At 40.2% G+C, this 14,700-nt stretch overlaps 1 non-coding gene across 1 annotated transcript; it reads left to right on the forward strand.

Annotated features, from left to right (window-relative positions):
• Positions 1-2,117: 2,117 nt before the first annotated feature.
• LOC115940977 (U6 spliceosomal RNA) lies at positions 2,118-2,225 on the forward strand. Its single transcript, XR_004075712.1, has one exon. It is a non-coding gene; the product is annotated as a U6 spliceosomal RNA (small nuclear RNA).
• Positions 2,226-14,700: the final 12,475 nt, after the last annotated feature.

Here is a 14,700-nt window from a genome sequence, read left to right on the forward strand (position 1 = left end):
CATAGCCTTGCCCCTGTTAATGTGCCTCTTCTCCATCTTTGTTCCAACTCCTTTCTGCCCATATAAGTCTTCCATTTTATACGGTTCCTTGGAGCTTCTTTATGGCTTCTAGATGGGTTACTACCTGATTTGAATTAATTTTTCCTCATATAAACTCTTAAAATATTTAATATGCCTCAGTTTACCTTTTAACACAGGTAACTCAATATTTTAGAATAAAAGTTATCTGTTCCTCCTATCAACCCAATGTGACCCTTTCCTCTAAGTCTTATTTCATTAAATGTAAAGTCATCTATTTGATTAGTCAATAAATTTGGGCATTATACTTGATTTCTCACTCTCCCTTCATCCTACATAAAATCAAACTCCAAGCCCCCTCACTGGGACTCCAAGATGTCACTGGAATCCATCAACATCTCTCTCCCCCTGCTGCCTCTACCCCTGGTTGTTGGACTGTCACCTCTGTTTAGACACTGTAGTAGCTTCCCTGCCTCCTGTTTCTCCATGTCTTTGATGCACTCTTCACTCCTTGGCCATAGTCACCTCTCCACTCAAACTCTGGGCTGCAGCTAACTACTTTCACTTCCAAGTCAGCTTGCCCTCCATCACCTCTTGCACAGGCTACTACACCTCTTCTCCACCTTTGCCTTTTTAACTCGTATGTATTGGTCAGGCTTTAGCTTGGATGTCATTTTCTTTGTAAAACCTTCCTTCACACCAGGATTCTGGGTAAACTGCCCTTCCACTGGACTCCCATAGCATCCTACTGAATGAACTTTCCTACTCAGTTGTTCTGAACTTCATAATTTTTTTTAAAGATTTTATTTATTTATTTGACAGAGAGAGAGACAGCGAGAGAGGAAACACAAGCAGGGGGAGTGGAAAAGGGAGAAACATACTTCCCGCTGAGCAGGGAGCTCGATGCGGGGCTCGATCTCAGGACCCTGGGATCATGACCTGAGCCGAAGGCAGACACTTAACGACTGAACCACCCAGGCGCCCCTGAACTTCATAATTTCTGCTTGTCTTATTCATTGTTGTGGTTCTAGAATCTAGCACACAGTACCTGGCATAGATGAAATATTCTAAATAATTATTAAATAAATTCATGAATTCACAAATGAATGGTTGTAGGACTAGTTGAATACTAAATGGAATAAATTGGGCTGAAGGAGGGAAATCAAACACTCAGCAAGACAGTGAATGAGGTCAAAATATTCTGTGAATTATTCCTAATGTCTATTTTCTATCATAAATTCTTTAAAAGTGCATTTATAAACTTGTGACTTTTACATGTTTGCAACAGATTTCATTAAGTCCCATTCTTCCCTCCTCCGCGTATCTATGCCATTTGTCAAGTAATTTTGCAAAGGTCACTAACTGTGGGCAGGGCACACTTCTCATTTCAGCTCTGGTTTCAACCATGACAGATGCTTTGGTCCACAGGTGAAAGTAACACAGTGTTTGTCCGAGTCTCAGACTCTCGAGGCCTTGCATCTTTCTGTTGGTCCTTTTGTGCCTCAGCAATTGCCATTAGAAGAATATGGCTGTGCCCACCCACTGATTCCAGGAAGAGAATATGAGACCCATGGAGCAGAAAGACCCCAGCCAAGACGCTTCAGCTGAACCCAGCCTAGATCAGCTGAGCCCAGCTGACCTCTACCCTTGGTTGCTATATATATGCTTATTGTTTTAAGTCACTGTGTTTTAGGATAGTTTTTTTTTTTAAAGATTTTATTTATTTATTTGACAGAGAGAGACACAGCAAGAGAGGGAACACAAGCAGGGGGAGTGGGAGAGGGAGAAGCAGGCTCCCCGCAGAGCAGGGAGCCTGATGCGGGACTCGATCCCAGGACCCTGGGATCATGACCTGAGCCAAAGGCAGTCGCTCAACTGACTGAGCCACCCAGGCGCCCTAGGATAGTTTTTTATACCAAATTTTTGTGATGGCAATAACTGCCTGGCATATTTGTCCCTTGAATGTTTGGGTATAGCTATTCCAGAGAATGGTTATGATATGTCCTTGCCCTGGCTCATTAAAAAATAATAGTTTGGGAAAAAATGTTTATAGTACATATATCTAACTAAAGAGTTTAATGCAAAATACATAAAGAACTGTGCTCACTTCGGCAGCACATATACTAAAATTGGAATGATACAGAGCAGATTAGCATGGCCCCTGCACAAAGATGAATGCAAATTTGCAAAATACATAAAGAACTCATAGGAAAAAATACAAACAACCCAATTTAAAATAACAGAAAAAAAAACCCACCCTTGAACACATATTTTACCAAAAAAGTACGCAAAATAGCCAATAAGCACATGGAAAGGTATTCAATATCATTAGCCATCAGGGGATGCAAATTAAAACCACAGTGAGATATACCATTTCACGCACACTAGTGGGGCTCTTTTCAAAAAAAAAAACCCTGACAAAACGAATGTTAGTGAGTATAAGAAGCAACTAAAAGTCTCATCTATTGCTGGCAGGAGTATAGAAATGGCCAACCATGCTGGAAAACTCCTTTGCAATTTCACTTCCCCAAAATTTCACTTCCAGGTATTACACCAGTAGAGTAGTATAGACTTTATTTAAAGTAAAGAAGTAAAGACTATATGTCCACAGAAAGTCTTAGAGAAGAATGTTCATAGTAACCTTATCCATAATTGCCTCAGACTGGAAATGACCCAAATAACAATCAACAGGTGAATGGATAAACACACTGTGGCAAACTCAAACAATGAAATGCTTCTTAGTAAAAAGAAATGAACTACTGACATACACAATAATTTGGATCAACTTCAAAAACATTATATCAAGCACCCCCACCAAAAAAACACAAATTTTATGATTCAATTTATATGAATTGCAATACAGGCAAAACAAGTCTATGTGTTAGAAACTAGTATTTCTCTCTCTCTCTCTCTCTCTTAGTGAAAATAGTGCAGAACTGACTATAAAGAAGCTTGAGAGGATTTTCTGGGGTTTGGGGAAATGTTTTCTATTTCCACAGATGGTTAAATAGGTGTATAGGATTAACAAAACTCTTCAGAACGAATACTTAAAAACTATGTATTGTATGTAAATTATGCAGCTACATCCTTAAAGATTGTTCTGGCCAAAGGGGATGGGGAGAATATATACATAGATGAAAAAGAAAGAGACACACACACACACAGAGAAAGAAAGAGAAATAATCAAAACTTAAGACTACACTTCAAGTTGCAGTGTTCTACAACCATTTGATAAGGGAAGATGCTCTCCATACACACAGTTTAATAACAAATAGTACCTTCTACAGGGACCATGTGGTATTTGTGAGTGAATGGCTGCTACAGATGATCCTGAGGTAGCCACAGTGAGATCTCCTGAAGACCCATGCTGCAGTAAGAACACTGAAGCCCACAGAGAACACAGGAGACCACAATTTTGGCGCAGCAAGACATTGCTGTACAAGGTAGCATGTGATAGGCAGACCCTTGAGGCCAACATGGCGCTTTCCTGCCTAACAGTGCACACACACAACTCTCAAGACTTCAGGTTTCCTTGAATTGAATGGCTTTCTCCTGGGCTCTATACTTGACAGAACATCAGACCATGGGCATCTAGAGTACCTACTTACTCAGCAGATATGTTTATTTGGTACTGTCTTTGGTGTTAGTGTAGGGAAGGGAAAAAAACTTTTCCCCTCTATTTTCCTAGGTTTTCCAGCTGGAGTCTGAAAATAATCTGACAAAATACAGATGAACAAGAGAAAAACAGAATTTATTAACATGAACAGCATATGTGCACGTGGGAGATACTCAGTGATGGGTAACTCAAAGGGGTGGTTCGAACTTGGACTTACATGGCATCTTAACAAAGAAGGACAAATTTGTAGGGAAGTGACATGACAAAGGGAAAAGAGTTTTCAGGCTTCTAGAGGAAGGTGACTACATGGGAGAAACTAATAGAAAAGGAGGGCCATCTTAGCAAAGTTTGTTTGTGCAGGTTCAGTTTGGTGCCAGGTTTCCATCTTCTCCTTGGCCATAGAGCTTCCCTGGGAGAGGGCATTTGGGGCAGTTTTCATTTTCAGAAGCTTCTGCTTTGAGTCAGATAAGAGAAGCTCTGAGAAGGCTTCTTTCTGCATCTCTTGATTCTCCTTATACCAAAGCTATATATCTGGGGGTGGCATATTCTGATCCTCCACATTAGCTAGTAAGCTGAGATGAAAGTATTTATTTTTAGGGCTAAGTCCTTATTTTTACTAATCTTGGAACTTGGAGATCAACAAACTTCAGTTCTCCTCACTATGTTCTATATGCCAAAAGTAAACACCACTTCATACCATGGTATAATAGTTTCTGTTTAAAAATGCACCAGTCTTTAATGAGAGCTGATAATACTGCACTCTAGATGGGTTCACGCTAATCAATTTTTTTTTTTGTAATTTAGATTTAATACTTTGTATGATACCATAGATGAATTCCTGAGGAAACTGTATGTAAGTCATGATCAAATCATGTTCATGCACTGGAAAGACTCACTATTTAACAGACTCACTAGAGGAAAATTAGATGGGACCTCTCTCTATACAATTGTGCCAGCGTCCCTGATTTCAAGCGGAAGGAATACATTGATTTTCTCCAAGAGGAAATGGATGCATTGGAGAGATAGCTGGGGCTCAGGGCAGTAAAAGCTTATGTTCCAAACCAGACCATGGCCACAGATCTCTGGAGTGCTGTGTGGTAAGAACCACAGTCACAGCACAAGCACCAAATACTCACACAGCAGCTGCCACCATGACGCCTGTGGCTTCAACCAGCACCCTCACTCTTGGGTCATTCTCCTAAACATCAGCGTCCCCCAGAAGATCCAAATGTCCAAAGAACTGTCATGGGACCCCCTGCATGGAACCCCTGCTTTGACCTCACAGTTTTCATAGAGAGATGTGGACTCTACCGCCTACCCCAAAGATGCAGGAAGGTACAGTTCTCCAAAGGGCAATCCTTGGGTGCCTGGGAATGGTGAAAAGGACTGACAATGGGGGCTGGCAGCCCCAAACTGACAAATGTCAACTACAATTTTGTTCCTGGTTGAAGAGTTTCAAGTTGATTCAACATGGAGATATGGTTTCTTTTACCTATAAGACTGGCAAAAATTAAAGCATCCATAGTGAGTATTATTACTAAGAGTGCTGGAAAGCAGTCTCCCTATCCTGTGGGTTGGCATGTAAACTGATATAATTTATTTAGGGAGCAATTTGGCAATTTCTATCAAATTTCAGACTATGTATTCTCTTTGAATCCACAGTTGACTTTCTATGACTGAAAAGCAATCCTTTTTTTTTTTTTGTCAAGTGTCTTTTTATCACCAATTAATGCTTTAAAATGCATTTAGAATATTTTACTAGGTTCTCACATTCCACAGAATGGATTGGAAGCTCTATTTTAAGATAATTAATCTATGTCAGTGTCCAATCATTTTATATGGCACCAAACCCAGAAAAAATCAATAAGCAAAATCACTGATATTCCACAAATTGTAGGGGAGCTGTAATCATCTGCCAATACAGTAGACTTACATGCATTTTTAAGTAAAACCTCTTCTAGTTCTTAATGACCCTGAGAAGTGTTTTCCCATCAAATGTTTCAATTTTTAAGCTGGGGTGAATATTTCTCCCCTAGATACTCAAGAGTTCTAAGCTACAGCACTGATCTGCCCATGGCTGGTGCCTGAACCCTGTCATACATTTTGATCAGCATTATCAACATGCACAGATGTAGGGATTTGCATTTCTTTCTGAGGTCTTCACCCTAAGTTGCCAGAGTTTGCAAATAAATATACAGGGTGCTGAATTAAATTTGAATCACAGACAAACAATGAGTAATTGTTTAGTGCAAGTATGTCTGGCTTGTTTATCTGAAATTCAAATGAAACTGGGCACCCCATCCAGAGGAGTATTTTAAGGAAAAGTCCTATGAAACTTTGTATTAAGATATTGTTGAGGACATTGCTTATTCTATCACATAGTTTCTTTTTCACAAAGGGACCAAGCCTAAGTGTTTTTTTGTTTGTTTGTTTGTTTTGTTTTGTGTTTTTGTTTTCTGGTCTAAATACCAGGAAGACTTGGTTGTCTTCTGTGAAATTCATTTGTTTTTATCTTAGAGAGTCTGTACAGGAGTACTTGACCAGGCCACTCTGTTCACTGTGGCTGCTAGCAGGTTAAAGCCACATTTGTGGCCCCTACGCGTGGAAGAGAGCACATCGATACCGTGTTTATGCATATTTTTAGCCTCTTTTCTGGCTCCGTTTTCTGGCCCTATCTTTAGTTTCCTTTATTCTGTTGCTTCTGCTTTATTACTGTTATCTTCTTGGGTTTTGTATCATTTTTAGCACTCTTTAAAAGTCTTGGGGACAGGGTGTGTGAAGAAAAATAAATAGAGTAAACCTGCAGTCTTACAAAAATAGTTTGGTAATTTGATATGGAGTTCTTTGTTTTGGATTCCATCTAAAATGGTTTTGTGATGAAAGGTTTATTTATTGCTATTAGGAGGTCTACAATGTAGGCCCACTGTGAAGGTGATCCCATGGTCAAAGGCCCCAAAATGTCAATGGAGTGAGGATCCAAGGTGTTTTCATTCTTCAAGGAAGAAAATGTTCTAATTCTTCACCTGGCTGTTGTATACTCTTTCCTTTATTACCACCTCTAAAATTATCATTTTGTTCAAAGAACATTTGTGTTACTATCATATTTCTATTCAAATAAACAGCCTACCTCCTGTTTTTTCTTTAACCTCTAAGTTATCAGTATGCAGATAAGCAATTTTATACCTTGTTGTCAGAGGGGGAAATAGGGCCACTGTCCATATGGGATGCTTTATGTGTAGCCTCATCTGAGAGCCCAGTTAATTAGGCAGAAAGTTAATTGATTCAGTGGGTGCAAAGGTTGAAACTGAACCCTGAGTTTAGAGCTAAGAGTCTCCAGGTTAACTCTTAGCTCGCTGACCCCCGATAGCGTAAGTGTTTATGATCTGGTGATAGTATTCCCATTTGTCCTTGCTTTATAGGATCAAGTTTTCATTTTTCTTTTTTTCAAAGATTGATTTATTTATTTGAGAGAGAGAGAAAGAGAGAAGGGGGGAAAGGGTGGAGAGAGAGACGGGGAGAGAGAATCTTAAGCAGACTCCATGCTAAGGGCAAAGCCTGACTCAGGGCTGGATGTCATGACCCTGATCATGACGTAAGCCGAAACCAAGAGTCCAATGCTCAACCAACTGTACCACCCAGGAGCCCCTAGGATCAAGTTTCCTTGCCTTTAATTTCTTAAGTAGTTATCACCTTGACCATGGCATCAAAAGCTGTCTCTTTCATTTCTTCTTCCCTCTGAGTTTACACTAAGTATGTATCAGTACACAAACAGTAAGAACAAATACAAACTAAAGGTAAGAACAGTTAAAAAAAAAAAAAACTACTCTAAAGCACTGTGACTTTGTCTTCTAAAATGCAGTACGGGATTTTTTTAATTGCCTTGATTAGAACACCTTGGTGACTCATGAAAAATCAATCCATAGCACAAAACATTTAAATCTTTGAATGCTGAAAACCCAGTAAAGTCATTTAAAAGAGTGCACTTAACCTTGTGCCTCTGGGATATGGACATGGAGGAAGAAAAAGATTCAGACAAGTTAAAAAAATGCTGGGCCAGGCTACTTACGGAGACAGACCAACCGTGCTTTTCTGCTTCCCATTTGCCCTAAGCTCCTTTGATATTATTTCCCCCTTCAGTTTTGTTCAAGACTGGGACTGGCTCACATTTCAACCTGAACTTGACTGTGGTTACGAGAACTCCTTTCTGGAATGCCTTACTGCACTTCCTGGTTTCATCAAGAGAGGTCACTGTGGCACTGCTACTAATGACAGCCTGTGCAGCTGGCAGAACAATGCAAACATGTAGTCAGTCAACAACCCCAGGACTGGATGGTATCAGGCACTACGGCCAGGCAGTGAGAACAAAGAGGCGCATAAAGGAGGTGGTCTGGACGGCGCTGGAGAGCAGAGGAGTAGGAATAGAGGATGCCGGGAAATATGCTAAAACAGTGAATATGCGCCAGAGCATCAGTGGCAAAACCATCATTTGGTAGGTGTTCCTTTACCTGCATTTATGTAAAGTCTTAAAACCGAAGAACTACTTTTTAAAAGATCTGATTAACTTGCATCATGTTTATTCTGTATTTCAAAATACCTCGTAGGCATATCTTCAAACAAGCAAGTAAACAGACAAAACAAATCCTCAGGAATCTTTTTTTGAGAAATAAACTCACATGTGGTATTACCTTTTACAAACAGAAGTCGCTACAGCAGGCAACAATGAAACTCTATCCACTACTTTCCCCTAAAGCAGTGAGGTTGAGGCCCTTGACTGAGGCGCTTTTAAAAACCCTCCTGCCCGGGGTTCATCCCGGGCGGATGACATCAGAACCTTTGGCAAGGGGGCAACCTTAGCGTCTATTAAAGCTCCAGGAGACTCCAGTGTGCAGCCACGACTGAGAGCCAGTGCCCCAGGATGTCCTCAGCCCCAGTCATCAGATTGGGTTCTTGTCCAACACTGAAAATGAGATTTTATAAACGATTTTTTTTTTTAAATCTATTTCACGGAAACTGCTTGACAAATGAAGGGCCATTGGGTTCTAAAATTTTTAAAATTGCACAGTAGGGCTGTTGCCACAGTTTGTTGTAAGGAAATGATGGAGCTGTGAGCGGGTACCCTTTTGAAGCCTGCCGCAATTATTTGTGGGTCATGTGAAATGAGTTTTATGTCAATATAGTAGAAGCTGTTTTGTGTGGTTAAGTAGTTTTGCCTGGTTAAATAAGCAAACAAAGGTGGAATAGGGAAAGGAGCAGAGTCTGATTTGCTTTGTGCTCACCAGATAAGTGGCCTCCCTTTCTCTTGGTTTGGTGTAGAATGGAAACTGTCTCGCCCATCTCCGCCCCTGGTTTGTAATTAACAGAAGCTGACTGTTAAAGAGACCTTGGTGCATGACTTGATTTTTATGACTTCTCTCTTAATCCGTGACTCTCCTTTTCACTGAAGTGAGCTTTAAGCTATGTAAACACTTACTGCATGATGAGAATTGGTCTTATTAAAAAGATTGTTTGGAACATTTAGTTTATTGCAATCTGCGGTGATGGTTTTTAATGCATAAAAATTGCTAAAATATTTTTTTCTGCTACAGTCCGGACACAGTATGCGAAGAGTAAGAGAAAATAAAAATGTCTGACTAAACTGAAAAGTGTTCAACTCCATTTCTAGTGAAAGATCTCAAATGAAGCAATAATGAAGTTCATTTCCTGTATTAAATTAATTTTAAAATTATAGTGTGTAGTACAGATGAAAATATGAATGGAACTGTTATATCTGTCCATTGCTGGAGACCACATAATGTGGCAGAAAATGTTTGAAAAATAATTTGACAAAACTTATAAGAGCTTTAGAAATGTCATACCCTAGGGGCGCCTGGGTGGCTCAGTGGGTTAAGCGTCTGCCTTTGGCTCAGGTCATGATCTCAGGGTCCTGGGATCGAGCCCCGCATCGGGCTCCCCACTCAGCGGGGAGTCTGCTTCTTCCTCTCCCTCTGCCCATGATCCTGCTTATGTTCTCTCTCTCTCAAATAAATAGATAAATTCTTTAAAAAAATTCATACCCTAAGTAATAGGAATCAAATAATATTAATATAATACACAATGTTCTTAATATTATGGTTAAATACTATGAAAGAATAATAAATTTTATAGCATATGTGATGCTCACTGACAGGAAACTCTACCTTATAAACTTAAAAATGGGGAATCTGGGAAGTTAAGTCACTGAGACATCAGAACCAGTCCAAATTACAGAACCACTTTTAAATATAATAAATATAATAATATATACTATAATATATAAAATATATAATATAAATATAACAAATATAAAAAATCATTTTTAAATCCACACAAAGTGGGGCGCCTGGGTGGCTCAGTTGGTTAAGCCACTGCCTTCGGCTCAGGTCATGATCCTGGAGTCCAGGGATTGAGTCCTGCATCGGGCTCCCTGCTCGGCGGGGAGTCTGCTTCTCCCTCTGACCCTCCTCCCTCTCGTGCTCTCTGTCTCTCATTCTCTCTCTTGCAAAAAAAAAAAAAAAAAAAAAATTTCTAAATCCACACAAAGTAATACCTTTTCTGGTGACAAATGGTAACTACACTTACTGTGGTGAACATTGTATAATGTATACAATTGTTGAATCACTATGTTGTGAACTGAAAGGGAAAAAAAGTAATACTTTTTCCTTGTTTTTCCCCAAATATTTATTTATTTATTTGAGAGAGAGACAGTGCACGAGTGTGTGTGTGTGTGTGCACGCGCGCGCGCGCGCGCAAGTGGGGGGGAGGGGCAGATTCTTGAGGCAGACTCCTGCTGAGCAGAGATTCCCAGCAGGGGGCTCAATCCCATGACCCATGAGACCATCACCTGAGCTGAAACCAAGAGTCAGTTGCATAACTGACTGAGCCACCCACATGTCCTCAAAAGTAATACTTCTCCTTAAAATTAAAATTAGGAAATAGAGCAAGAGTGTATGTTTATTTAAATATCCACAAATGAAAATATTTGGAAAATAACTGAATCTAAATGCCTAACAATATACTACGTGAGATGTTATATCTATATATAACATATTATTGAGATTTGTGGATATGTTAAAGCCATTACTTTTATAACTTAAAAATTATCTGTGAAGCAACATAACAAAAGCTCATGCCATACATGTGATCAAGAATGAGTTGACACGAAGCTCAAGGAATGAAGATGAGTTACTTAACATGTGGAGCAGGGTGAGAAAAAGCCAAGCAGTATGAAAGCTTTGCTCTAATACAGGTGACAGTTATTACAGGACTTGAGTTGCAGAGACAATAATTTATATTGGGGGATTAATAAGGCTCTAGAAAGAAGGAGGGGGGCATGTAAAATGAGATCTGAGAGGACAATATCAGCAGGCAGGTATTTGTGTAAAGTTGGGAGGGTCAATCAAAGGGAGAAATACATGAGTGCAGAAAGCATGTGGGGGAAGTATAAATAAACTATTTTCTTAAGAAAAAAAATAGTTCATACCCTCTTACTCAGTAATTCATTCATTCATTCATTGATTCAACCTACCAATATTTATTGAGCAGTTACTTGGAACTTATACTTCCAGGTGTTCTGGTTATAATGGTGAAAGAGACAGTCCCTGTGTTCATGGGGTTCATATTCCAGAGCATGAGACAGGGAAGAAGCGCTGGGTTAACAAAAGTGCTATGAACTTATATTGGGTACACTAATAGTGGATGACTCTGCTTCCAAATATTTATTATTACATTTAATGACAATAATAACCATATGAAGTAGAAATTCTGTCAGGCTCCTTTAAATTAGTGTGGTAGAGTTACAATCTGGATATTAACACCCAAACTAAAATTGCATCCTGTAAGTAAATTTCCAACAGAAGAATATGGATCAGCAGGAGGAGGGATTATAACTTCTTCGAAGATGTATATAAACCAATAGTTATTCATTCATGAGACTTTGTGCCCCTCCCATTGCTGTCCTTTAGGATTTTACCTGGACCTTGAGATTTAGTATAAAGTCCTACCTTCCAGATTTAAGAAATTCATTTCAGGGCGCTTGGGTGGCTCAGTTGGTTAAGTGTCCTTTGCTTTCGGCTCAGGTCATGATCCCAGGGTCCTGGGATCCAGCACCAAGTTGGGCTCCCTGCTCAGCGGGAAGTCTTCTTCTCCCTCTCCCTCTGCCCCTCCCCCCTGCTTGTGTGCGTGCTCTCTCTCTTTCTCTCTCTCTTTCACTCTCTCACATAAATAAATAAAACCTTTCTTTAAAAAAAGAAATTCATTTCATTTAATGAAGAACTATTTGCTTGGAACCTACGATATGTTGAGCATGCCGTTAAGCCCTCAGGACACTGTCAATAAATCCTGCTCTCTGTCCTCAGAGAGCATGGAATCTAGTGGAGGAGACCAAAGACTGAGTGATCAATGCTGATAGTAATGCACTCCAAAACCAAATCGAGGAATCAGGGCCAGCTTTCTGAGGGAGGTGTTATTTGAGCAGGGTTTTGAGGGGTTAGTAAGTAAGGCATGGTAGAATACATTCAAAAGGAAGGGCACAGTGATAATAAAGACCTTATTATTTATTAAGTTCTTATACTGGATGGCATACATTTTACATGCATTAATTAAATCTCACCCTTTCGAAGTAACAGAGGTATTACCACTGTTACCATTGTCTCTATGTTAAAAATGAAAAACCTGAGGCACAAATCTGTTAGGTGTGACTCTAGACCCTGATGTTTATCCTTAGGGACTAACTAGACTATTCTACCTCTCATAGTATCAGGGCCATTTCCCCAACTCCAGTGCATTCTATTGGCTATGCTATGCTTAGTTATTTTCTGTTCGTGCGTATGTTCTATCTCCCAACTATACTAGACATTCCAGAGAGCTGCACGCCATGTTTCTTACTACACCATGCACATTACTTTACAGGTGTGCTGGTTTCATTTGACCTGCTGATTGAAGAAGAAATGTCTGGTTTCAGCAAACCAGTAATTTTTTTTTTCTAAAGATTTTATTTATTTGAGACAGAGAGAATGAGAGACAGAGAGCACGAGAGGGAGGAGGGTCAGAGGGAGAAGCAGACTCCCTGCCGAGCAGGGAGCCCGACGCGGGACTCGATCCCGGGACTCCAGGATCATGACCTGAGCCGAAGGCAGTCGCTTAACCAACTGAGCCACCCAGGCGCCCCTAATTTTTTTTTTTTTTTTTGAAGTAAAGGAAAAAGAAATCCCTTTGAGAGAGATTATACTGGTCTCTTTCAAATGTTAGAATCATCTGAACATATTTAATTTTCTTTAATTATTTCTTTTGCCTCCTATGAAACCTTCTGTCCTGTTTTTAATGTCTGCAGTTTCTTTTCCAGATCTGCTATGTTTTTCTTAAAGTATGGTAACCACATTGCAGGACATACTTCTAGGTGGTCGTTTCCTCAAGGATAGGAAGCTTATCCTGGAGAAATGAGTCTGGAGCAAGTGAGAATTTGTTTGCCATGTGACCAGCACTCCCCCTAAGATATGGACCTAACTCAAAACCAGGGACTCAAAGTGTGGTGCCCCAGGGCTTAGCTTCCATGGGAGCGGAGGAGGCGGCACAGGCAAAGGGGACAAAGGATAAAGGGAGCTGAGCACAGGCAAGGCCAGGAAAGAGGGTGAGCATCCAAATAAAAATTAGCTATATAGTCCTGCAGGTTAAGTGAACCCTGTGGTTTACCCAAGATCAGATTCGTTGTGAATTTCTCAAAATGCAGATTATTGGGCCCCAGCACAGACCTGTTGGATTATCTGAGGGAGAAGTGAGGGAGATTGTGCAGAAATCTGTGCTTTGGACAAATTCCCCCAGGTAATTCTCATGCACAATAAAGACTGAGAATCATTAAGATAAAATGTTGGTACAACATTTTACAGGTGATTACCCTTGCTCTTAAGAAAACATTTGGAGTGTGCAAATGTCCAGGAAATAACCTTTTAAACCTTTCTACTTGTCCAGTTGCTTCTATTGAAAGACCTCCCTGAGAAAAAAGGCAATTTAAAATTGCATGGCAAGAACAAGATAGCACATTTTCACGTTCTTTTCAACTAAGCTTAAAGATACACTCTTAAGTGCTTTCTAGTTTTTACTTCAATAGATTGCTTAAAGTGGTTGCTCCAAGTCAGGTCAAATTCAGCTGTAGCACTAGTTCAGACCAATTTTTCTTTTGGTCTGGAGGCATACACAGATCTGAGCACATCAAATTTCATTTTAAGAAGGCCTCCTTTCTTAAAGTGAGTGAGAGGGAATCCTCTTTTTCCCTACAAACCCTTTTCAACCACTTTGATGCCTGAAATTAATTTTCCTGCAATGAGGCTTTGAGGAAAGTTAGATCTGAGAGCTCTAACACACCAAAATGTCAGGTACTTTTTCTGAACTTGCCTAAGGAGGCATTTTGTTAAAGTAAAGAGGGCAAGGGAGGCCTGGAGGGGAGGGGTGTGCTGAGCAACAAGGAGCTGGATCCTTCAGAAGACCTTGACCCCCGTCATCAATTCCCAGGACCAGCCCCACCCTGTCACGACTTATTTCCCCCAAGAGTAGGGGACAGCTGTTTGGAGACAATGGCTGGTGCTCCCAGAAACATAGCTATTTGGAGCTGAAGGCCCCACTTGCTCAAAATCTGGCCCCTTGTCTAAAAGGAACAGAGGAAAGATTGTTTCGCTTTAGTCAAATAGTAGATCAAACCAGGGAAAACTGATTAGTCCATAAAAGCCTTTCAGCCAGTCTATATTTGCTATACAGAAAAAGAAAAGCATTCTATTTTAGCTACTCTGTACCTCCTCCCCGAGCTGCCTTAATTAAGGGTCACTCCAGGATTTTCAGAGTTTTCTTTGGTGGCTTCAGAGGGAAAGATAGGAGGTGGCTTTGAACAAACAGGAACCTCACCCATAAAGCCAATCTCAGATTTCAACCTCAGTTCTTTTGCCAGCTAAAGCATCCATATAGAGAAGGGAGTGGGCTGTCGTGCCAGGGAATTCACCCTTAGGGAAAGACAAAACCCCAACAAGCAAGGACTAACAAAAGATTATCTCAGAAACAACCCT

The sequence above is a fragment of the Leptonychotes weddellii genome, chromosome 10, assembly GCF_054177405.1.
Source record: "Leptonychotes weddellii isolate Sample4059 chromosome 10, ASM5417740v2, whole genome shotgun sequence".
In the NCBI taxonomy this organism is placed as follows: Eukaryota; Metazoa; Chordata; class Mammalia; order Carnivora; family Phocidae; genus Leptonychotes; species Leptonychotes weddellii.